The 24,277-nt window shown below is 37.6% G+C and overlaps 1 protein-coding gene across 1 annotated transcript in view; it reads left to right on the top strand.

Moving 5' to 3' along the window:
- Positions 1-24,277, top strand: part of vih (ubiquitin conjugating enzyme vih) — a 69,692-nt gene that overhangs the window by 35,502 nt on the left and 9,913 nt on the right. The window lies entirely within an intron of this gene.

Raw genomic sequence — 24,277 nt, forward strand, 5'->3', positions numbered from 1 at the left:
CTCCCAGGTTGGTAATATAGTGAGATTGAATCAAGGTGTAGTAAAGCTAATGCAGTGAGCTTGCAGTTGCAATCAACAGTATTCTGTAAGAAGGAAGTCGGCTCCTGGACAAAACTATCTTTACATCGGTCTGTTTTCAGACCAACTTTGCTTTACGGGAGCGAAAGCTGGGTGGACTCAGGATATCTTATAAGTTAGAAGTAACAGACATGAAAGTAGCGAGATTGATTGCTGGTGCAAACAGGTGAGAACAATGGCAGGAGAGTACTTGGAATGAGGAGATAAAGGTTAAGTTAGGAATGAACTCGATGGCTGAAGCTGTACGCATAAACCGGCTTCGGTGGTGGGGTCATGTGAGGCGAATGGAAGAGGTTACCTAGGAGAATAATCGACTGTTTGAGGGTAAGAGAAGTAGAGGGAAACCAAGACGACGATGGTTCGACTCGGTTTCTAACGATTTAAAGATAAGAGGTCTAGAACTAAATGAGGCCGCAGCACTAGTTGCAAATAGAGGATTGTGGCGATGTTTAGTAAATTCAGAGGCTTGCAGACTGAATGCCAAATGGCATAACGGTCTATAATGATTCTGTATGAATCAGTAGAGCTGGACAAATCCCAGATGCCTGGTTTTTAAAGTTAAAGTACTGCAGTACTCGCTAACATGTAGCGAGTATTGTTTGGGTTTTAGTAAGTTTATTTGTGCCAAAGCAAGATCTGTATGCCTATAGTAGTGAATATGATTTTAGAGTGATTAAGTTGAAAGTGAATAGTAGTGATAGTAATTCTGGTGACTCAGAACCATTGAAACTGACTTGCTTTTTAAAATCCACCAACTGTCTCCTAAGAAATTTTGCTGGCTTCTATATTTTGATCGGATTTATCTCCTCTTGCCATACTGTACCGTATCTGTCTTAAAATTTAGCCGGACTCAGTAGAGCGCGCGGTACAGTTAGTTAAAAAAAAAAAAAGAGGGGGGGGGGGAGGTGCAAAGCTAACTAATCTAACCTAATGAGGTGAGCATCATGGGTATGTAGACAGGATTATGGGTACATAACTACGTGAATGCGAGAAAGAAATGGGGGGGGGGGAAATGGATTTATTAGCTAAGGCATTACAGTAATATTATCCACACTAATTTACATAATGCAAATGAAAGAAACACATATATAGCCAACTAGGGCAACAAAACAACGAAATATGTGCCGCGCACATATACATTACAATTACATTTGGCAAATTTAAGTACAAAGTAAAGCGGGTCTCGGCCCGAATATAAAAAAAAACACATGACTTCGGAGTGACTTGGGACGGTTACATTACAAAATTAGATCGACGCAAACTTCATTCTCTTGTCCTTATCCTGTAGGGACTTGCTTATTGAAAAGTCTGTAAATACCCGCGGCAGTAAGTTGTCACACTAGTATGTGATCCACTATTTACATATGTACAACATAAAAAGTGAATAAAATAATTAAATCTAGTCCATCGCTTCGCTAACTTACATCTAGCACAGACTCGAACGTACGGCCAGTACACAAATTGAATGGCACAGAAACCACAACCAATATTTAGCTTTCGAGCTAATTAACAATAATATTTACACAATGCAGATGACGTTGGCACACATCAAGAAATCCATAAAATACAAATATCAGACACGTAAATCAAACAAGACAAAAGAAAAAGAAAATAGCCGAAAGAAAAGCATATGCAAATCTGGTGACTCAAGTGGGATCCTGTAAAATACATAAATATGCACACTTCTTAACATGGATAATTGGGTTCACCAATCGTATGCAGGCGCAGGATTACATCTCCAACTAACACGAAAGGGCATGTCACTGACTTCAGACTTTCACTGCCCTCTAACAGCTGAATACCTGTGAAACGCCTCCCTACCAGCAGCAATGGAATGCAGGGCTTAAGGCCACGAGTGAACTCCACAAAAACACGGTCCTGGCTGATTCATTCGATACACATGAAAGGGGCTACCGTTAAGAGGCTAGACTTTCCTGGAGACTTGTTTTCCTCCTCAAACATCGCAGTTCAACCACTGCTAATTCATAACATAACCCGCAGTCTCAATTTGGAGATCGAGCCCGCTAGGAAGACGTCTGGTCCGCATGCGCACTTTGGACGATTCAGCATAGTGCATCCCCTCCTAACAGAGCTTCTGCTACAAGGACAGTTCAGTGCATAAGTTTACACTCAACTGTCACGCGCTGCATTCCAAGCTCTCGTTGTGCAGTAACTGTGGTTTGTGGTGGTATATGTTAGGCCTATCTCTGACAGTATGGAAGGCGTTAAAAGTAGCCTGCATCGGAAGGTGCTAAAGAGTCAGACTCGTGCAGTAATCTTGAACGTTATTGACCTTATGGAAAGGGAGACAATGGAAGAAAAGTTTGTGATAGATTGTAAGAAAGTGCAGGAGATAGTAGCAGCAGCTGTTGGAGTGTCAGAAATTTCAGTGGCCTGGATTAAGAGCGAGAAATGAAAGAATTAGGACAACTTATGGATAGTATGTTTCTCTCTTTTTTTCTTTTTTTAGCTAATATATTTACAACCCGTGTTTCACCTACAGGTATATCACGGGATATTTATAGTTATGATAACATATGGATAAATGGAAAGTATGTTGAAACGCCAAACAAAAAAAGAATGTTCATGGACTGGACGACTGTTTATCTACAGTTTCAACATTCGTGCAAAGTTAAAGAAAGAATTAAAGTTCAAAGGATCCAATACTAGTGTCAAGAGAATGCTGCGAGGATCATGATATTGTTGGAAAGAAAACTTGCAATAACAAGAGCATCCTAATGGAAAAACATGAAATAAAATACAAAAGGTTTAGTTATTTGAAAAAATGCCCAGTATCGGGCAGAGGATAGGCCTATAGTTTACACGGATAAAACCTATAGGCCTATACATATGTCCCATGTATCCAGCAAAGGCTAATCTGAAAATTCAATATCCGGTATACCAGCGCCCATGTCAAAAGGAAAAATACTTGTACATCCTCCTTTTTACATAATATCTGAGAGTTTTTAAATTTTCTCGTTTCTTTTTGATGTACCGGGCTAGTTGGCCTTGCAGTTAGGGTCACGCAGCTTTGAGCTTGCATCCGGGAGATAGTGGGTTAGAACCCGACTGTCGGCAGCCCTGAAGATGGTTTTCCGTAGTTTCCCATTTTCACACCAGGCAAATGCTGGGGCTGAACCTTAATTAAGGCCACGGCTGCTTCCTTCCCATTCCTAGGCCTTTCGCATCCCATCGTCGCCATAAGAACTATCTGTGTCTGTTAAGTTGTAATTGTAAATCTTCTTGATGTATATTATTATTATTATTACTATCGACTTATTTTACATGACGTGGCTTCAGATGTTATACCAAACCAAAACCACTGCACATCTACAGCATCGTAAAGTTAATTTTACATATAATTGAAATTAAAAGCGTTGGCTACGCATATTAATACATGAAATGGATTAAGGTTAAATTACGTTCTAACTCCTTAAATCTATATATCATCTGTAACACTTTTAAATACATTCATTTCGGCTAGGTTTGTCTGTAATTTACTGCTGGAAGGGAATTCCACTAACTGAAAATATGCAGTGTTTTACATGTCAGTTATGACAAATATTTCGGGTCAACTGTACGTCACCACAACACCAAGCGAGAAGGGGAAGTCGGCGTTCTCGCTCCCACGGCTCTGCTTTCTCACTCGCACACTTCCCCTCACCGGCTGTCTTCCTAGCTGGCCCGATCTCTACTATGACAATCAGTTTCACAACGATAAGGCCTTCAGCATCTTTCATTTGAATACACACAACATTATTCATAATTCTAAGGCCAATTCGGGCCACTCACTTGGTGCTACGCGGGTTCATGACTCTCCTCTGGTCATACAGGCACATCTGGCCTCCTCTAAATAACGCAGTCTAGCTTCCCTTTAACTACTTATATCAATATCAAGGCACCTCAATTCTTCTAACCAGCCCTAGTTCGTAACCAGCTTATAATTATGTGCTCATCTGGAATCCTACATCATATTCGGTAGTCCGTGCGTCTCGTATGACCTGCCTTCATTGCGTAATAAAGACTCTTAAGTGGACAACGTTAAAAATCTCGTAGGTCTCTGCTTCATAATTACGTAGAAAAACAATGACCGTATCCAACATTTTTATCACACATACATGGAATACTCTGAAAAGAAAATAAACACACACTATGTTTACACTAACATTCCTTTATTCCCATCTAACTGAATATAAAAAGGAAAATCAAGCATGCAATCAGCTCCAGACACATTTACTTTAAAAGAGAAAATAAACCAAATTCAGTGCCGGCTGGCTGACAGTTAACATTAAACATTTATTTACAAATTGATCTTTACTAGCGTGAAACTACTACCCCAGGCATGCTTAATATTTGGACATGGAGAACTTAGCTTTCGTTTATCTCAGCATTTGCGACGATTACATGGCCACAATCGTCACCACGACTTAGGCCATGACCACGTCCATCTCCAGGTTGCTAGAAGTCACTCCATCGATGCTCGGCAATGATTCCATTGTCCTAGGTATATGGAACTCCTGCAATACAGATGATGTTAGGTACTTTCTCTTCACTTCTAGTAGTACACGTGTACAATGATCACACCCCTAATGATTGGCCGACAATTTACTACAGCCTGTACACGAATGTAGGTCCAATTCGTGCACCATTAAATTAAGGACAACCAGGTCCGGGTACGATGAGTCCTTAGCGCAGCAATATATCGATACGCATACGGATATTCATTTAAATCTAAGAATTTCATTTTTGTCCGTATTGAACTGAGAATGGAAGATAGGAAACTTAAAAGGGTCCACCTTTTCAATACAATAAATATTATAGTTTATTTACAACATATATTTACACTTGGAACTAGTTTTGACGCTGTTTGGCGTCATCTTCAGCCAAAATGTGGGAAATAGGCTAGCATGTAGACATTTATATTACACAAGGCGTTTCATTAAATGTCTACATGCTAGCCTATTTCCCACATTTTGGCTGAAGATGACGCCAAACAGCGTCGAAACTAGTTCCAAGTGTAAATATATGTTGTAAATAAACTATAACATTTATTGTATTGAAAAGGTGGACCCTTTTAAGTTTCCTATCTTCTACGGATATTCACACGACCACAAATGCGAACTATTGCTGTCACACTTACACACAGAAGTTAATAGTCTGCGGGGTTGAATGCATTGGCGAATAATAACGTTCATTACTGTCTATAACAGAGTTGGAGTACTACTTGCCAACCCACACTTTTGCAAGCCGTCCACTTCATGACCGTATCGATAAGTACAATCAACAAATTAATTTAAAAACCACCTAATCGATACTTTATTTTTTTGCCTTGAGCAAAATTAAAAACATATTAACACACACAGAACATGTTTCGACCACTTAGTGGTCATCTTCAGCTGTATAAAGATAGTTGAGATGAAAATCATGTGGACAGTAAGCACATTAAACCTTAGAACTATGTCCCATGGGATCTTGAAAACTATTGCTCTAGATGCTATAAAAGAAGGGAGGGGCGGGATCGCACGAACAATCAGAGAAAAGCAATCAGACCGTGTCACATCACTACTACACTAGGTTGTGTACAAAGACAGTTCCCCAAGGCGGCACGGAATAAGCATCTTTCCAGTTAAGATCGTGAGGCAAGCTGCCCTAATTAAGAAGACCGCCATTTTATATAACAGAGAAGCTACCAAAGGACCTTTGCAATCCAATCAATCAACACATCCTTTCACCACAATCTAAAGAGTAATATTTGCAAATCAAACAGTCAACACGGCCTTTTACCATAACATAATGAGTAACATTTAAGGAGATGTCATCACAAAATACAAACAACAAATACCTGAAGACTGGAGTATACTCTGCATAGACTTTTTATTCAAGACCAAGCGTTTTTAAAAAGTGTCTCACCATAGACGCTTGAAGATATTTTTTTAAATATGTTTAATATGTTAAATAAGTTTTTTAACATCATGTAGACACAAATTTTAATTTAAGTAACCCTCTCACAACGCCTGAAGACTGTTACAAACATAGACTTTTTAAATTCATGCCACCTAGTGTTATTACGAAAAGTGTATCACAACAGACGCTTCAAATATTTTAAATATCTATATTAGTTAATAAGTTTTTTCAACACAATTGTTGACGCGAAATGTAATTTAAGTATCATCCACACATATTACCTTACCTCCAACCCCTACCCCTCCCTTCTTTTAGAGCATCTAGAGCAATAGTTTCCAAAATCCCATGGGACATAGTTTTAAGGTTTAATGTGCTTACTGTCCAAATGTTTTTCATCTCGACTATCTTTATACAGCTGAAGATGACCGCTAAGTGGTCGAAACATTTTCTGTGTGTGTTAATATATGAAGGGTACACAGAAAAAGGGGGAATGTCATATTTTCTACAAACTGAGATAATTCAGTTTGAAAGTTTCAACATTTAATACTATCTACAATAATACATGTACATAAAGTATGATATTATGTAAGGTGAACCTAATGTATTGGTATTGTACATAGGTATAATGAAAATGTAGAATTAGGTTTTATAATTGACAAATAAATGGAAAATGAAGTAAATACACATTTGTCACGAAAATAAAGGGGAATGTCAGTCTTATGAACACATTATCACGGAAATAAAGAGGAATGTCACTTTTAACAAAACCTAACAAATAATATAATTACCCTGTCAATTAATAGTGAGGAAGTGTATCAAAGAAGGATCTTCCTTCTGGTCCACAAAATGATCTAAGGATGTGCAGTTCAGAAAAAGTTGCTGCAGAGATGGAATGTAAACCTGAAATAGAAATAAATTACACATTTAAAATCTCAATATTCCCAGCATGTTTACAAATGTAGAGCAACTTAATGTACACCAACTCTTGTACTTACATTCATAAGATGACTCTGGAAGAAAGAACTCACTAACTGGTGTTTCTGGGAAGTGTGGAGTTGATCTTGGAGCATTTTCAACAGATCTTTCCCAATGGCCATTGTAACTGTCTCTGTATTCCATGAATTGTGGATGCTCAATGGAGATGACAAGTTCCCTTATAGGTCTAGTTTTAAACGGACAAACTTTTCTGTACAAAGGAGTCTAAAATGTGGTCCAATGATGAATCATTGGTTGATCAACTTCGATTACATGGAAAGGGAAGGGCTTGTTTCTGGCACTCCTAAAATGATCCAGTAAGTGCGGCCAGTATTCGGGAGATCGTGGGTTCGAACCCCACTGTCGACAGCCCTGAAGATGGTTTTCCGTGGTTCCCATTTTCACACCAGGCAAATGCTGGGGCCTGTACCTTAATTAAGGCCACGGCCGCTTCCTTCCCATTTCTAACCCCTTCCTCCCTCATCGTCGCCATAAGACCTATCCGTGTCTGTGCGACGTAAAGCAAATGATTTTAAAAAAAAGATCCACCCAGCCTTGTGGCGTTTCAGTTGCAAATTTCTGATTAATGTTTCTATCGCACTCTAAGTACAAGTGCCCACGAATTGGAAATATTTTCACAGAATCGAGGAGTTTGTCATGATATACTACAAAGTAGAGAAATGTGAAAACAGTTCAGTTCTTGTTCTGTCCACATGTAGAATCACAGAAGATTATGAAGTGTTTTATCTTGTCACCAAGTTCACAAAATATAAAATGATGTAACACAGAACACACTTCACCTGATGCTTTATGTACAAATGTCTCTGGGTATGTGTAGAATTCAGTGTGTCCAATAGACAAAACATGTATATTGAAGAACAGTGAGAGCTGTCTACGGCAGTATGCGTTATTAATGGATAAATCTTTTGGAGATCGATCGCTATTGCTTCCCTATCAAAATCTTTTTTTGGAAGTGAGCTTTGCAAGTCATTTACATGTATAAAACTGTTCAGCTTCTTTAAAATGCAATTTGTTTTGAATGCCTGTGATATAATTGAGCTTCAATTTCCTTACGCTCTGCACAATCTTTAAGTGATTCTATTTTTGACATTCTAATTTTAACCCTAGCTGCATAAGTGTCACATGTACTGCACGTATCCGTGCAAGGATATCCAAAACTTATATTAAATTTGTTACAGAATATTTTCCGGTAGGTTCATATGACACAGGACCGTTGGGATTCTTCTCCATAACTCAACTCGGCGTAGTGTAAAACAGTGCTGACCCATACCAAGCTGACGTTCCCTTTTTGTTTCTTGCTCTGTGGTGACATTCCCCTTTCATCAGTTGTACATGTATTCTGAAACTTGTCATATTTCCATGACTGTTCCGTTTACTTGATTGGACATTGCCTTAAACTATTCTCCTGACCATAAAGTATATATGGGTAGTGTTAATTCATTTTTTGCTTTACATTGACATTCCCCCTTTTCCCGTGTAAAAAAATGAAGTATCGATTAGGTGGTTTTTAAATTCATTTGTTGAACCCGCACTTTGGCATCACCTGAATAACCGTCACTGGTGGAGGTAACTACCTTTGTTTAATCCAATTAAAATCACTCCCGGATCGGAATATAATACACAGCACAGGCATTGTGCTGAAAAATCGGTCATAAATACAACTTCCATGAATATAGCACTGGCCTATCTCACAAATAATCAAAACAAAGCGTCATTAGCCATGTACGATCTCGGTGAGCGAACGTGTAACATCAACGAACAGCACAGGAATGACGACACTCTCCCCTCTACTTGTTCTTTTAAAGACACACGCACTTCTATTTGAACCTGGGGAACTCCCTTTAGTGAATAGGGTGACGGTTCAACTGCTGCTTGAGTTTGAACGAGAAGCCGTTGAGAGTGCGAAAATCTTATATAAACTTTAGTTAATCAACTTTTATATACATGCAAACATTAGAAAAATTACCTTTGTCATTCTGGACATATCAGAACTGTGTAATATTTGTGCAGTGACTGATTACTAGGGAGCAGATTTTTATGTGCTAAAAATGTGAAAAAAATTCATTTCTTATGTGCTGAAAACTTTAAAATATGTGATAACAAATTAAAATTATTTTCCTTTAAATATCACATAACTGCTCATCCTCAAGAAGTAAATAAGTATGTTTTGTATTAGAATATTGTGCTACCAAACGTGCTCCTTAAGGGCAAATTGGTGTCTGTGTATGGAAACGTGCAGTATGGTGTATTAATTTTTGATATGCCAGAGTAGATATTATGGTTATTTTTTAAAAGATAATGTAAATATGGCAAAAGCAACCCATCATCTTTGAAAAAATGGTACCAGTATGTACTCGCCCATCACACGCAGGAATATTAGTTGCTGGAAGTAGTCTCAGAACTGCAGTGAACAACAAAGGTCATCTCTAAATTGCCCATCACAAATGCATGCCGATTATCTCTAAAAAAAAACCACCTTATACTGCGAAAACGATCGCTCCACATCACAGGAAGTCGGGTGTGCATAGTTAAAGAGGAATGTCACCAACACCAACGCCATCAATTTCGCCAACATGAGCACCCTCTAATACATTAGAAATTTGGCACATTGTTTGAAATCCTCTGCTTTTTCCTGATTAAACTTTGATATTTGACCTTTAACAGTCCCTGTACCTGCAAAGCCTGGAGTGCAGCTAATTTATTTTCAACAGTGCGCATTTCTTTCACTGTTTTGGACAACAGGTTAGTGTATTTTTCAAGTATGTCTATAGTTTTACACAAGAAGCTTAGATTGGCAGATATAAATGCCAAATCAGTTTTCAAAGAGTTGTCTTCCAGTATCTCTTGAAGAATCTCAACTGACGACGCGTCATTTTTATCTAGTGCGTTCACAATGGATGCAAAACTTTCAATATTGTCTGCGTGGTATACCACAGCGCTAAGCCAGGTACCCCACTGCGCAACGATAGGCAGAGGAGGAAGCGCAAGATCCGGGTTTTTCTCTTTAAAGATATCGATTCTTGAGGGTGTTTTTACAAAGACTTTTTTGCCATTAGACACTAATTTATCCACTTGAGGATACTGAGCCTGCATAGTTTCACATAACCTATGTAGAGCATGAACAACGCAAGTTACGTGTATCATTTTCGGAAAGCTTACAGAAAGGTCTTTGGCTGCCTTTATCATGTGAGCTGCACTGTCAGTAAGGAAAAGCAATACAAAAACTCACACATGGCAAAAACCTGCGTGACCCAATGAAAAACCGGATAAAATTTGGATAAGAGAGGAAATTAAATTCCTTCAAAAGAAAAAAGCTCTTCTTAACAATAGTCTTTACGACACTCGCTTGGAAGTTTCGACCTTATTATGTCCTCTCGAATGGACTTCTTTTCAAGCTCACGTCACCAATAGACTCGATAAGGTTTTACTGAAAAAGACAAAGCACTCTTGATAAGAAGTGAAATAACTTAATAAAAGCTTCCCACAATATCCCAAACCCGCAGAATAACGCTGAATCTAATGTTTTTCACCTGCCGGTAGTGAACCTCAGTCAAGTTGACCTTGATTCTAGGGACCTCAAGATATTGAATAAGGGGCCAAAACATAACTGGGATAGTCCTCCAACCATGACGATTTAATCATTACGTTGGCTGAGTCCGAATTAGCAGAATTAGAATAAAAGGTTACCTACAAACGTTCAAGATAAGGTTAAATATGTCAAACGAAAGTTACTTTCTTCTTTCGATCAGAAACATACTGGTAAGCCCAATAAAGAACAAATCACCAACATACGCAATCTCAAAAAGAAAATTAAAGATAACGATTTAATAGTAACCAAGGCAGATAAAGGTAATGCTACTGTAGTTATGAAGAAAAGTGACTACGTAAATAAAACACAATCCTTTCTTACTAACAGTAACTTTAACGTGGTAAATAGATTAGAGATAACCTTTTATTCTTGTTTAATGACCTAGAAAAACCAAAATTGGTTATCATGAATCCCAAGTTACTTACGGCGAAAGCATTACCGAAGATTCACAAGGTGGATGTTCCTATAAGGCCCGTTATTAACTTCAGAAGTAGTCCGACGTACGAAATATCCCAATATATTCACAATTTTCTTAACACATTATTTCTTTCAAGCTATCACATCAGTTAAAAATTCCCTGGAATTCTGCAATAGAATAAAAGATCTTGCTTTACCAAAACATTACATTCTTCACTCCTTTGACATAGTATGTACGCAAATGTACCCGTCAATAAAACCATCAAAATAGTAAAAAGCAATCTTTCCAAATTCAGTAAATTGACTGTAGGGGAGATAGACGAGTTTGTTCATATCTTCAAGTTTACATTAAATAATAGTCCCTTCACTTTTAATATCATATACTGTACCCGCTCCAAGCCTGAGTCCCAACCAGCATTTATCTCAGGGAGTGTTGCGGTCCGAATCCATCGCAACTAATACTCAATAAAAAAATATTTTGAGATATAAGATCTCAAACTAAATGTAAGGGCGCCATCCAATCAGTACTACAGGGTTGAACGGGACACTCTAATCTTTAACTTTAAGGCTCATCATAAAACACACAAATTATATATATATATATTCAGACCAAAGGGAAATTATGAAGGCTCCATCCTAGGGATGGGGACGGATATTTAAACGGTCACCAAGGGTTTACTATTCTACAAGAACAAGAACCTGGAACTGTTTCCTTGCAAATGCTAAAGGAGCATTTTATTTAAGTAAACAAAATAATTTTTACACACAACAAAATCTGTTGACCCTTGATTTGCCGGTAATTTGGCAAATTATTCCTGAAAAATGATTACATAATATTTGTCACTTTTGGCCACCCTTCCATTTGGGTGGTGGAACCGTTGATATCTGAAGGTATCAGATTTACCTTCGTTAACACCATGACCATATTTGATCATGGACCAATTACCTGTTGGCTAAGTAGGCGCGATCACATGGACCATGTTATCGCCTCCACTTTGATTTAGATGAGACCAACCCGGGAAACTACAAACTCTCCCCGGGTTCCTAACCAAGATATGCTAATCGTTAGTTGAAGGAATACGACAAAGGAACTCTAACCTAATGGTCCAGATGTAGGGATTTGCCTTTTACACATATTAACTTATTATTTACAACCAATTGACATTATTACGTTAATTCGCCAGCTGACTTCCCTAGTATCATCCATCATCATCATCATCATCATCCGAAATAATAAGAAAATAAATAAAATAAAAATATTATTATTATTATTATTATTATTATTATTATCTGTGGGGATCATGATTATCGTAACCCGTAATCATCCTCGGAATGATATTTCAACTTTTTGCGATTTTTATTTTCATCTGAAATAAATAAAAGTAGCTTCTTTAATTATTCTTCTTCTCCTTCAAATATTATTATTATTATTATTATTATTATTATTATTATTATTATTAGTTAAAAATCTCAAATTTTTCATTTCAACTCCCAACATCATCATGTCCAAAATATAAAGTAAATTCTTCTTAAAAAAAGTTGTTTTTTTATATATATTTATTATTATTAATATTAATTTAAAAAAAATAATTTCGCCTGTTACACGGTAGTCCACTCTTAATATGTTTAACGCATAACCCCTTTTACAATTCCAATTTATTTTGGCACTAATCAATCCAGATATGATTTACTTGGAATATTATTATTATTATTATTATTATTATTATTATTATTAATAGTATTATTCTTTTGAGAATCTTTATTTTTATTCCCCATCTTTATAATTTAGTCACATACGTTCTCTCCCAAACAAAAATCGCCAAGATCCGAATTCACATCGGTCGGGACATAATAGTGTTTGAACCCGCAACCTTATTTTCGTACTGTCGTTAATTCATGGAGACCATATGCTCCTAAGACAATTCTCAAATCCCATAACACCTCGCAGTTGGGCAAATACCTCCAATCTGTGCAAGTATTAAATTATTCCTTCCTTTTCCATTTTGAAGTCCATTTGTCCATTGGAACTCTTCAAAACATTTTCACTAATTAACTCTCGGTGTGTGGACTCTATTCTGCCACTCAAGACACCGGTATATAAATACAACCTCTATGTGGGCCTTAAGATCCATCTATTTCTTCATCAACATCAGTACAATTCACTTTCATTTCGGGCCGGATTTCTGTCCCATAAAACTCCAAATCTCAACCTTTGGCTCAAATCACTCTGGGCTTCAAACATAGCGTGACCATATTATCAAAATGCCTATCTCGTTCCTACCAAATTTATGTATGATTATTATGGAGTCCAAAAACGTTAAATCAAGAATTAGTGTTAAAATCGGATTCAATGCCCAAATGAATTATTCACGGCACATGTGATCTCCACATTTAAATTACTTTTATTTGCAATCATTCTATCCAACTTGGCCCGTGTCTTTATTCTCAAAGATTATTATTATTAAACACGCCTTTACACATTACCAAATTTTAATGTACTACTTCGACACTTGTACAGATTATTATTATTTTGTCCACTGGCGAACTTCGCGATATTTACAAACAAATCAATGGACTTCATTCCGTCCCACAACAATTTAAATCACTTGGCAATCCTACCTCTGGATTATCTTAACAACATGCCTTAATATCTATAAAGGTTCCGATAACGGAAAAACACTTTGGAAGCACTTCTAAATGAATATTAACATTATCTGTACGTGAAACGTGCTCCTTATCATATCAAACAACTCAAGCACTTGAATGAACAACTCAACCCTACTATACTCTATTTAATAATCAAAATTATGATGAGTGCTCGATCTAATCATGTACATATTAATTTGTCCCTTTGTCTATCTATCTTTGAATTTATACGAGCCGGAAACGGCTCGTTTCACAATCAAGTTACCATGATAAAATAATATGATTTCCTCCCCCTAATGATAGCAATCTACTAATATTTTAAAAGGTTACTCATCTCTGCCATTGTAGTCTGCTAAAACCGGACGAGAAGCACAGGCCCCGTCCAGTCTTTAGCCCTGCATTCCACTGGTATTCATGCCAGCTTGAAGAATTAATCCTTGACCCTTTTCAACTTTACACATTTTGAATAAAAACAAATAAAATAACTGTTGCACTTTGGAATAATTTCCACCCTAAATTCTACTCACAAATTTTACACTCTCGGCCTTGTATCTAGCCCACTTAATGTAGATATACATTCTTCATTCCTTTCCCGGACACTAGGAACATGGGATACCTCAGGATTCTCTTTACAACGGCCCGTGCGCGCACTTGAATTTCCCGTCTCACGTTCGTGTAGCTGACCAGGTATCAGTTTAGAATCGACTGCTTACTAGGTGACATAAACACTCGTGACCGTTCTCATGTAACGCACTTCCTAATCTGTTGGTAGAATCTCACACTCCGTAAGTTATGCTTTACTGAGTCCTGTCTATTTGAAACACTTCATACTAGTAGACTGCTCAAGACTGTAATATGAGCTACATCACGTCATGAATCACTGTACTATGTAACAATATAATACTTCGAACCCTACTCCACGAGTAAGTACACACTCGCACCCCTGGCGTAATCACGGCTTGAACAAATATCAGAGGTTGTCACGCACCCCTGACGTGGTGACCGCTCGAACGCTTTGCCAAAAGTAGTTGCGCACCCCTGGCGTGGTATCCGCCCGAACACTTTGTCAGAAGTAGTTGTCAGTCCTTGTCCACGACCTCATATTTATACTTGTATCCCCTCTCTTCCGAGTTCACCGGAGTTCATCTTGGGACGCGCAGTCCCGATATCTTCATACGGCACTTTGCGGTTCGGCCCGTGGCTTAAATATGTGATCCAATGATGTAATTATGTTCTCAAAGGCTCTATACCAATTCTCAACTATTATCGTTCGCTGGTAATGGATATATTCGCGAATTTAGCTGCCGTATCCCGGCTTGGGATTTCGCGCTCTTTTGTGGCTTCCTTTGCCTTGAGCCAATCAACGAATAGCGTCCATGAATTCTCAGAATTACACCATGCAATCTCCCGCAATTATTAACTTTTTATAAGTTTTATGATATAGTAAGGCTCCTAAATTCCACTTTATTCTGAATTGATAATTCACTTCCTTCTATCAGTTTAATCCACGGAGTTAGCCTCGCTAGTGCTTCTTATAATACGAAGTTGTCGCCTTGCTTTGGTCAAGTGAATTTTTCCATTGGTCCACCTAAACCACGTGACCGGGAAGGCTCATATTTTTTTCTTCCAGTGCCAACCCCGCGTTCATCTCCCGCTAGTTACATGGAGATACCCCGCCATAATTTCTCAGAAATTTGCACCCGGCTCTCTGCGCTCTTTCCACTACCTAGACTGCCCGGGGCTATGAAAACCTTCCGCAACTAGTCAACAACTCGTGCCTTTCTCTTTCCCCCTCGTCACGATTTCTGAGAATTCTAATTCTGCTGTTCATTGTTTTTGTTAATCTCAATGGAGACAACAGTCTGTGGTATGGTGAAACCTGCCATCTCGGCCTGGCCTGTTCTTACTGTATGTACAGTACGATCTTCTTGCTTTTGAAAATGAAATATATATTCCTCCATAACTAATTATAATTGCATGACGCTTATCACACCCCCACCAGGGCGCAATGCCAACAGAAGGGTCTTCCGATGGGGTCACCGGCCTCGGGAATCCTCGTTGATATTTAGGTAGATTTCCTTGAATACTCATATTATAGGCAAAATTAATGGTATCAAACATTGGACTTGCTTTGTTGTTGATAGTTTTTATTATCCTGGATTCTCATACTACTGATAGGAAGAGTTCTTGAATTACTTAACGTGGATCTGCACATAAAGTTTACGATAGAATCCGAGAACAATAATTCCCTTAATTATCTCAATTTAACTATTATTCGCAATCAGAATAAGACCCTTTCTTTTAATACTTACAGGAAGCCCACTCACACAAACACAATCCACCAGACTTATCTACACCCAGGGACGCAGAAGACATCTTATGATAATGATTTTCAGAGCTCTTAATGTTCCTTTGTCCCGTAAAAATTTTAGAAAGGAAATCAACACCATTTATACTATAGCCGAAGGTAATGGTTTCAATAAAGCTTTTGTGAACAAAATTCTTAATAAATTTTAAAGTAAACCCAAGAGGAGTTCACTACATTTACCTTTAATATCCTATTCCAAACATCTTTAAAAAACACAAGTTAAAAGTAGCTTTCAAGACCATTCACGCCAATGCAAAAACATTTTTTAATTCTCATACTGTCAATAGCAAAAAATGTTTTCAAACTCTGGAATATACAAATTAAAATGCCAATCATTTCTTTCAACGTATGTTGGGCAAACAGGCCGCAGCTTCAATATAAGATACTCCGAACATCAGTGCCCTAAAGTACAACCGCTACTCAGCCATGAGTGAACATTGTAGAGAGAAAAATCACAAATATACAACAATTGACAAAGATTTAAAGATCTTACATTATGAACAGAAAGGTCCCTTACTTAATATACTAGAGAATATTTGTATAGATATCGACCAATATAACAATCCCATGCACATCTTTAATGAAATCAACGAAAAGAAAAATATATTATTGGAAACCTTAGTCCTGCTTATCTGTGAACAATTTATTTAAAAAAGAGTTTCACTACCGACATTCTAGAACAAGACCCGCCCTTCCTCCAACGCCCTCTTCCCGTGACTCACCTCGTCCCTGCCCCTTCGCCCCTCCTCCATTCCCCCACCCAACCGCATCGGCACAGATACAGTAAGCCACACACAAGCTTAGGTGTCAATGTGACTTGAGACTGACAAGGTCATTTCATTCAAGACTACAACTTTTATTTACAAGTAAGTTAAATGAGTTTCCTTTTCTTACATTATTTTTTTAACTTGTTTTTCATCCGCTCATAATTCCTTTTCTCATTACAGATGTTACACACATTTTAATCCATGATATTGATGGTCTCACTACGTTGCTTAGGACAGTGTTTTCATTTTAACTGTCAGCAAGTTTTATTTTACAATCAAGAACGACCCATCAGATGAGAGGACCTTGTACCTCAATATGTTTTTAATTCATTAATCATGATCACTGTCATTTCATTTCATCAAGATTTTCAATTTGTTTGTGTTATGTAACAATTGTTCTGCTACTGAAGATGGCCTTGAGAATAGGCCGAAACATGTAAAGACTTTGTTTCATCCAACAGATGAGTTAAATTGTATTGATAAGTATTTTATAAATACTTTTATTTGTAAAGTGACAACCGTCAATAGGGAATGATATTTATAACCTGTAAAAGCAATACATGGTTGTATTTTATACCTTTTGGCCAAAGTAAGTGCATGGCTTCATTGAATAACCTAGCTACAGTGACATGGTTTGCAGCAAGCATTTCTTTACACACTAGCAAATAAGAATGTTCACAAGCAGTTTTGTCATTCTTCAACACACCAACTACAACACCTACTTTTCTGCCACTTTAATCAGTGGTTTCGTCAATGCTCACCCACAGTTTTTCGCTATCACATACTGCCCGAATTCTCTGTAAAGTTTCTTTGCAACATTTTGGGAGATAGTTTTTCCTTAATGTGGATTCGTCTGGAGGCTCAAAATTAATGTACTTTCTTAGGAAATTTCTCAGTCCCGGATTATTTATCTTGCCAGGAGGAATGTCGGCGCAAACAAATCCTCTACACAGGTCTAAATAATACTGGGAATATTTAGATGGGCCTGCATTTGAAGTAGCTGGTGCAGTTATTAGTAATTCTCGCGAACGCACACGCGAAGCAGCCGCAGTATGCTTGTTTCCAGACAAATGCTGGGTTACTTGAGAATGTTGATCTGCACTTACTGTTTTATCACATGGTTGACAAAATAATACTTTTCCATCGGTAGTGAAAATGCTTTTAAATTCCACTACATATTGTTGAAGACGCGACCTTGTACTCGACTTCTCTTTTGGCATTATTTTGCAGGTTATGACACACACATTTACAGTGAATCACAGTTTCAATGAAAAGAATTAACAGCGGACACTGAAGGAAATATTTCTTAGAAATCCATACAAAATCACATGTCCACGGAAATGATGTATGGACCCGAACAGCTAACCTTACTCTTAGGAGTGATGAAATTCCACTACGTAATGGTGGGGCAATATTCTTCTTAGTCTTCATGTCGTAACGGAATTAAGTCACCTTATCTCTCCGTGATTGCCTTTCGCTGATATTCTATAAACAAAACCTGAGCAGGCTGACTCATAAAAGCGAGTTGGAATGACATCATGCAAGGAAACAACTTGTGCAGCAAATCAAATCAAATTGCTGTCTAAATGTAACAACGAAGCCAGTGACCAGAGAGTTTTAGAACTTCTGGAGGGAAGTCTATAAATAGCTGAAATATTAAGATACACGATGTTAAATACACTGTTAAAAACCATACTGTAATCATAAAATGAAAATATGAGCATTATTTTATAACACAAAAGCATTTTAAATTTTATTGATAACAAATATTGCAGATTTATGTGCTTATTATAGATTTTCTTCAAATATGTATTTAAGTTTAAAAGATGTGAAAATGTGTTTTTATGTGAAATAAGATTGTTTTTACACTTGGGGATGCACAATAGGAATAATGAACTTTGTAACTTGCGTTAAAACTTACGCAAAAAGAAAAATTTAATTACATAAAAATCCGCTCCCTACTGATTACTTTCATAATATGTTACTGGTTTACTGATGCAATTACAAAGTTAGTTGTCCTGAAGTGGTTCGGTAGCTCCCAGGCTCCCCGTACTCCTACGAGCTTGTGATTGGCCAAGTTCGAAACTCGCCGAACAAAGATTGATGTGGCGGTTCTCCCCACCTACTATTATTATTTATAAGTTTCATATTCCGTATTGATTGGATTCAATGTAATAGATAAGAAAAATGTTCCACCGATCAATACATTTATTGTGGATGAATTATTACACTAGTACCGGTTTCGACCTATCTTGGCCATCAGCTAGCACACAAATTTACAGTCATGGGATAAATTACAAAGAAGTTACTTAAGAGCATCCGGATGTCTGATAAAAATGGAAGTAAAATATATTGCAGTATGTTGCGTTAAAATAGCTCTGATTAAAAGTAGTGATGGTTAGAATAAACTAGAACCTATTGAGCATGGACATGAGTACATAAACACATCAAAATATATATGCCATATCATAAGACACTAAAAATATATAGCACATTAAACACATTAAAACACGGTATATATTAAAAACGTCTATTAAATTTTGAGTTCATGTTGCGTTGCATTCATTCTTCAATCCTCTTGTAGTTCTTGTGTTGATTAAGTTGAATATCGAGAATGTTCTATGGTTGATATACTTTGTATTGGTATGTTATAAGAACTCTTGTCAGTAAAATTTGAAAATTAAGTTGATGTAGCAAGATAGGTTTTAATATCAGAGTAGTTGGTGGTGACACTTCTCTCGTCTATGCACGTTATATGGTCGTTATCTGTAAAGAAAAGCTAATGTGAGTATAGCGTATGTATGAAGGAATGCCTAGATGTATGTGTGAAATGAAGTCTGTTATAATGAACATGTAAATGCAGTAAAGCACAACCATTTCTCATCAATAGGCCAACATGTAGAAGAATCTAAGCACAACTTCACAGACATCAATAATGACATGATGATATTAAACATAAACTCTAAGGGCCCCCTGCTCAACATAACCGAAGATTTCTATATTACTTTGGATCAATACGCTAACCCCAATCATAACATTAACGACATTACAGAGAAAACCAGTATCATTTTTGACAAAGTCATTCCTGCAATAAAAAACGACTATCTCAAATTAGTAAACACACGTCATAACAAACCGACGAATCACAAACCTAACCCCGCCCCTACCATCACAATAGCTACTCCTCCATCCCCTCCACCAACATCCATCCACACAGCTCACATGAGCCCCAGACGTACTCGCAGCAGAGCACAACAAATATCCAAACATATCGGTACACAACCTCCACAGCAACAACAGTAAGTACTTTTTTCATTTCACACATACATCTAGGCATTCCTTCATACATACGCTATACTCACGTTAGCTTTTCTTTACAGATAACGACCATATAACGTGCATAGACGAGAGAAGTGTCACCACCAACTACTCTGGTATTAAAACCTATCTTGCTACATCAACTTAATTTTCAAATTTTACAGACAAGAGTTCTTATAACATACCAATACAAAGTATATCAACCATAGAACATTCTCGATATTCAACTTAATCAACACAAGAACTACAAGAGGATTGAAGAATGAATGCAACGCAACATGAACTCAAATTTTAATAGACGTTTTTAATATATACCATGTTTTAATGTGTTTAATGTGCTATATATTTTTAGTGTCTTATGATGTGGCATATATATTTTGATGTGTTTATGTACTCATGTCCATGCTCAATCAATAGGTTTTAGTTTATTCTAACCATCACTACTTTTAATCAGAGGTATTTTAACGCAACAATCTGCAATATATTTTACTTCCATTTTTATCAGACATCCGGATGCTCTTAAGTAACTTCTTTGTAATTTATCCCATGACTGTAAATTTGTGTGCTAGCTGATGATGGCCAAGATAGGTCGAAACCGGTACTAGTGTAATAATTCATCCACAATAAATGTATTGATCGGTGGAACATTTTTCTTATCTATTACATCTCCCCACCTACTTCGTTCAAATTTAAAAAAGACAGTTGCTACCAGCTAGGTACTGGCAGGTCTCTTGCAACATCGCGGTCCAGTATCCATCCGTCTTCTAACTGCCTCCCTCACAAAGCTATGTTACGAAACGAGCCCACAGTGTTATGCAATATTAAAAATTATTTATTTGAAGCATATGATGATATGGTTCAATACCAAAACGCCTAGTCTGTACCGTATATCGATATACACATTCAGTCAAATCATTTCAAGCCGATGTGATGATACATAACCAAAAATCAGGTTTTTTAGAGGTGGTGGTCTTCTTCAAGAGGGTATCAAACTTTACTACCACTAATACATTAAAATCACAATATTTCATAAACTGTTTGTAAGACTGTTGAGTTTGGGACTGTATGTCCAACCACCTATGACCAGAACGGTCACGTGCTAAGGGAAGGACTGGTCATTTTGGCGAGGATAAAAATATATTGATTTTGTGATCTTTTGCCAAATAAAACTAGTTACGAATAGGAGCAGTTGGTTTAATCTCAAAGTTTCACTGTATATTGCAATTTCATTAAAAATCAGTGTTTATAATTTTAATTTTATTACAACCTAAAGCATGTGGGATTGCAAGATCACACGATATTCCAGGAAACTTATTCAAGGCAAGTCATAATGGGTTACTCGGTTTAGCTTAATGTGGCGTAATAACTTGTCTTTGCGGCGGAAAACTTTTTTGTGCCAAAATCTGCCTAACGACTGCTCCGATAATGTTACAAAGTTTCACATACACGTGATCAGTTTAAGGCCGCAGAACTCGCATCTCCACTCGCGGAAGCTTACCAAGCTCCTGTGTATTTTAACATGCCAAGGAACTACCATTTCTGGGAAGGAAGGGGCAAGTGTTCTAATTAAAACTACCGGCAAGAAAAGTTTATGTGGTTATCACGTTCCCTGCGGCAGTGAATTTCGATGACTTAATGTTACGTCGTATCGGCCCACCGGTGACCCGATGCTGCCTTTAGTTATTATCGGTTCGGGTCACCGGTGACCTGACGAATTTGACTTTGTTTACTCCCTAGTATTAAATCCTAAAGAATGCAAGTGCACTTGTTGTGTGCGTTATTGTTGAGGAGACATTCCAGTGTATTTATCTGTGCGACAGTGTTCCGATTCAACAATTGCGTGAAACAGAAATGACCCCGGAAATAATTGGGTCACCGGTGGGCCGATCAAAACTAGCAGTATGCCTTGATCCTTCACTTCAATTGGAACACTATGTTGCCATTAGTTAACAGAAATTCGTAACTAGGACGTAGTTACTTACTTCGCAATTATGGGAAATTCGCACCGACGGATAAGAGTAACATGTTTCGGGGCACATGGTGACCCGAAACGCACGGAACGTAATATAGGCCCACCCCAGTGCTGTCCTAACCCTCTTTCTTTTCCGTGCCACCGGTGTGTCAGAATGTGAAAGCTCCATACCTAAAAAAGGACTTGAAATTGCTTGTAAATATTATATACGGAAGATAGTAAATATGTCAATAACTATTCCAATAACCTCTATTGGCTTTCCTAAGAGCAATGTAGAAAGCAGATATCAGAAGGGTGGTACTCCTTAAACAACAATCTACTATCTGCGGGCAGCAACACTCTATTCTTCATTCACCGTAACCGCGCCAAGCGATTCCCGCGTAAAAATTTAGGTCAGACAACAATCGGGACTCAGGGTGACCCGAAGCGATATGAATGGAAGATGAAAAAAACTTCTTTCGGGTCACCGGTGGGCCGATCAAAACTAGCAGTATGCCTCGATCCTTTGCTTCAATTGGAACACTATGTTGCCATTAGTTAACGGAAATTCGTAACTAGGACGTAGTTACTTACTTCGCAATTCTGGGAAGTTCGCACCGACGGATAAGAGTAACATGTTTCGGGGCACATGGTGACCCGAACCGCACGGAACGTGTTATCATATGTTAAGATTCTTGTGTGTATTGATAGTTCGACAGTTCAGTTATAGGGTGGAGAGTTTCACCTAATCAATACTTGTTATAATTACAAGTATATGTATTTAAATTTAAAAATACATTGCAATTGCAAGACTAGTTTCTTTCTTAAGCTGCTGAACATACGATTAACATCTATTGTCAAAATAGAAGATACAGCTATGTAAAATGTTACTTTATCTGAGATTTATAAGCAGTTCTAAATCCTAAACTTAAAATGTAACAATAACAGATTAAAATGGTGAATTTCATGTCTAATATTTTGCCTTGAGGTTCACTTTCACAGTCTTATATTCTGCTTTCGTTGCTAGAGGTTATGTTTGTCAGTGATTTATCCAAGTGCATTATTTGAATAATGTAAATGCACCTTCTTAATACATTTCAGAAATAATTCTTTCCATGGTATTTGAAAGGTTTAAACTGTGAATCAAGGTGATTGCAAACTTAGAATGCCGGGCTGAGTGGCTCAGACGGTTGAGGCGCGCTGGCCTTCTGACCCCAACTTGGCAGGCTCGATCCTGGCTCAGTCTGGTGGTATTTGAAGGTGCTCAAATACGTCAGCCTCGTGTCGGTAGATTTACTGTCACGTAAAAGAACTCCTGCGAGACTAAATTCCGGCACCTCGGCGTCTCTGAAAACCGTAAAAGAGTAGTTAGTGGGACGTAAAACAAATAACATTATTTATTATTAGTCTTAGAATACTCTGTGACACTGCAGGGGTTGGCATTTCTGAATTACAAGAGAAATGCCATGGCGGGAAATCGTGCAAGGATAGTCACTGTAGTGTGTTGTAATGTAGACGGAAGCGAAAGACTTTCTCCTCTCGTCATGGGAAAGTTTGATAAGCTACGATGTTTTAAGGGCATCGGGGACTTTTCATGCAAGTACAGGACATCTAAAATGCATACAGTACAGTAATCCAATGAATAAAGTACTTGCACAGCGGAGCCAGTATAGATTTTTCCTCATCTTTGATTCAATATTAGTTTTCTTTCATTGCGTGAGGTTATGTTTGTCAGAGTTATCCAAGTGCACCTTGTTGGATACATTTTGAAAGAAGAAGAAGAAAAAATCATGGCATTTGAAAGGTTTAAACTGTGAGTCAAGGTTAATTTCATGCAGTAACAGGTCTTAGAATATTTAGTGACGCGGCAAGGGTTGGAATTTCTGAATTAAGAGTTAGCGGTTAATTCGAAGTTAGATTTTGCGTCCCAACAACTTTGAATTAAAAAGGTTTTACTGTATTTATGAGCTTATTTAGGAGATTGAGTCATTATTTGGATGTTACTTTGTGTGTCTTGCTAGAAAGTGGTACGGATACAGAATTAGCAAGTGCAGCTGTGATAAGCAAGTTGTTAAACCCATGCCGGCTTCTTTTCGATGTATGTAACTTGCACATCAGTCCAGGTACGTCAGATTCTTTCAGTTCCTTTTCACCTGAGGTTTAAAAAAAAAGTGAAGATGAGACTTATTGCGTGTATGATAACACTGATGGTGATAATCGAATCGTGAAACAAATGATGTTCC

The sequence above is a fragment of the Anabrus simplex genome, chromosome 1 (assembly GCF_040414725.1).
Source record: "Anabrus simplex isolate iqAnaSimp1 chromosome 1, ASM4041472v1, whole genome shotgun sequence".
Classification (NCBI taxonomy): Eukaryota; Metazoa; Arthropoda; class Insecta; order Orthoptera; family Tettigoniidae; genus Anabrus; species Anabrus simplex.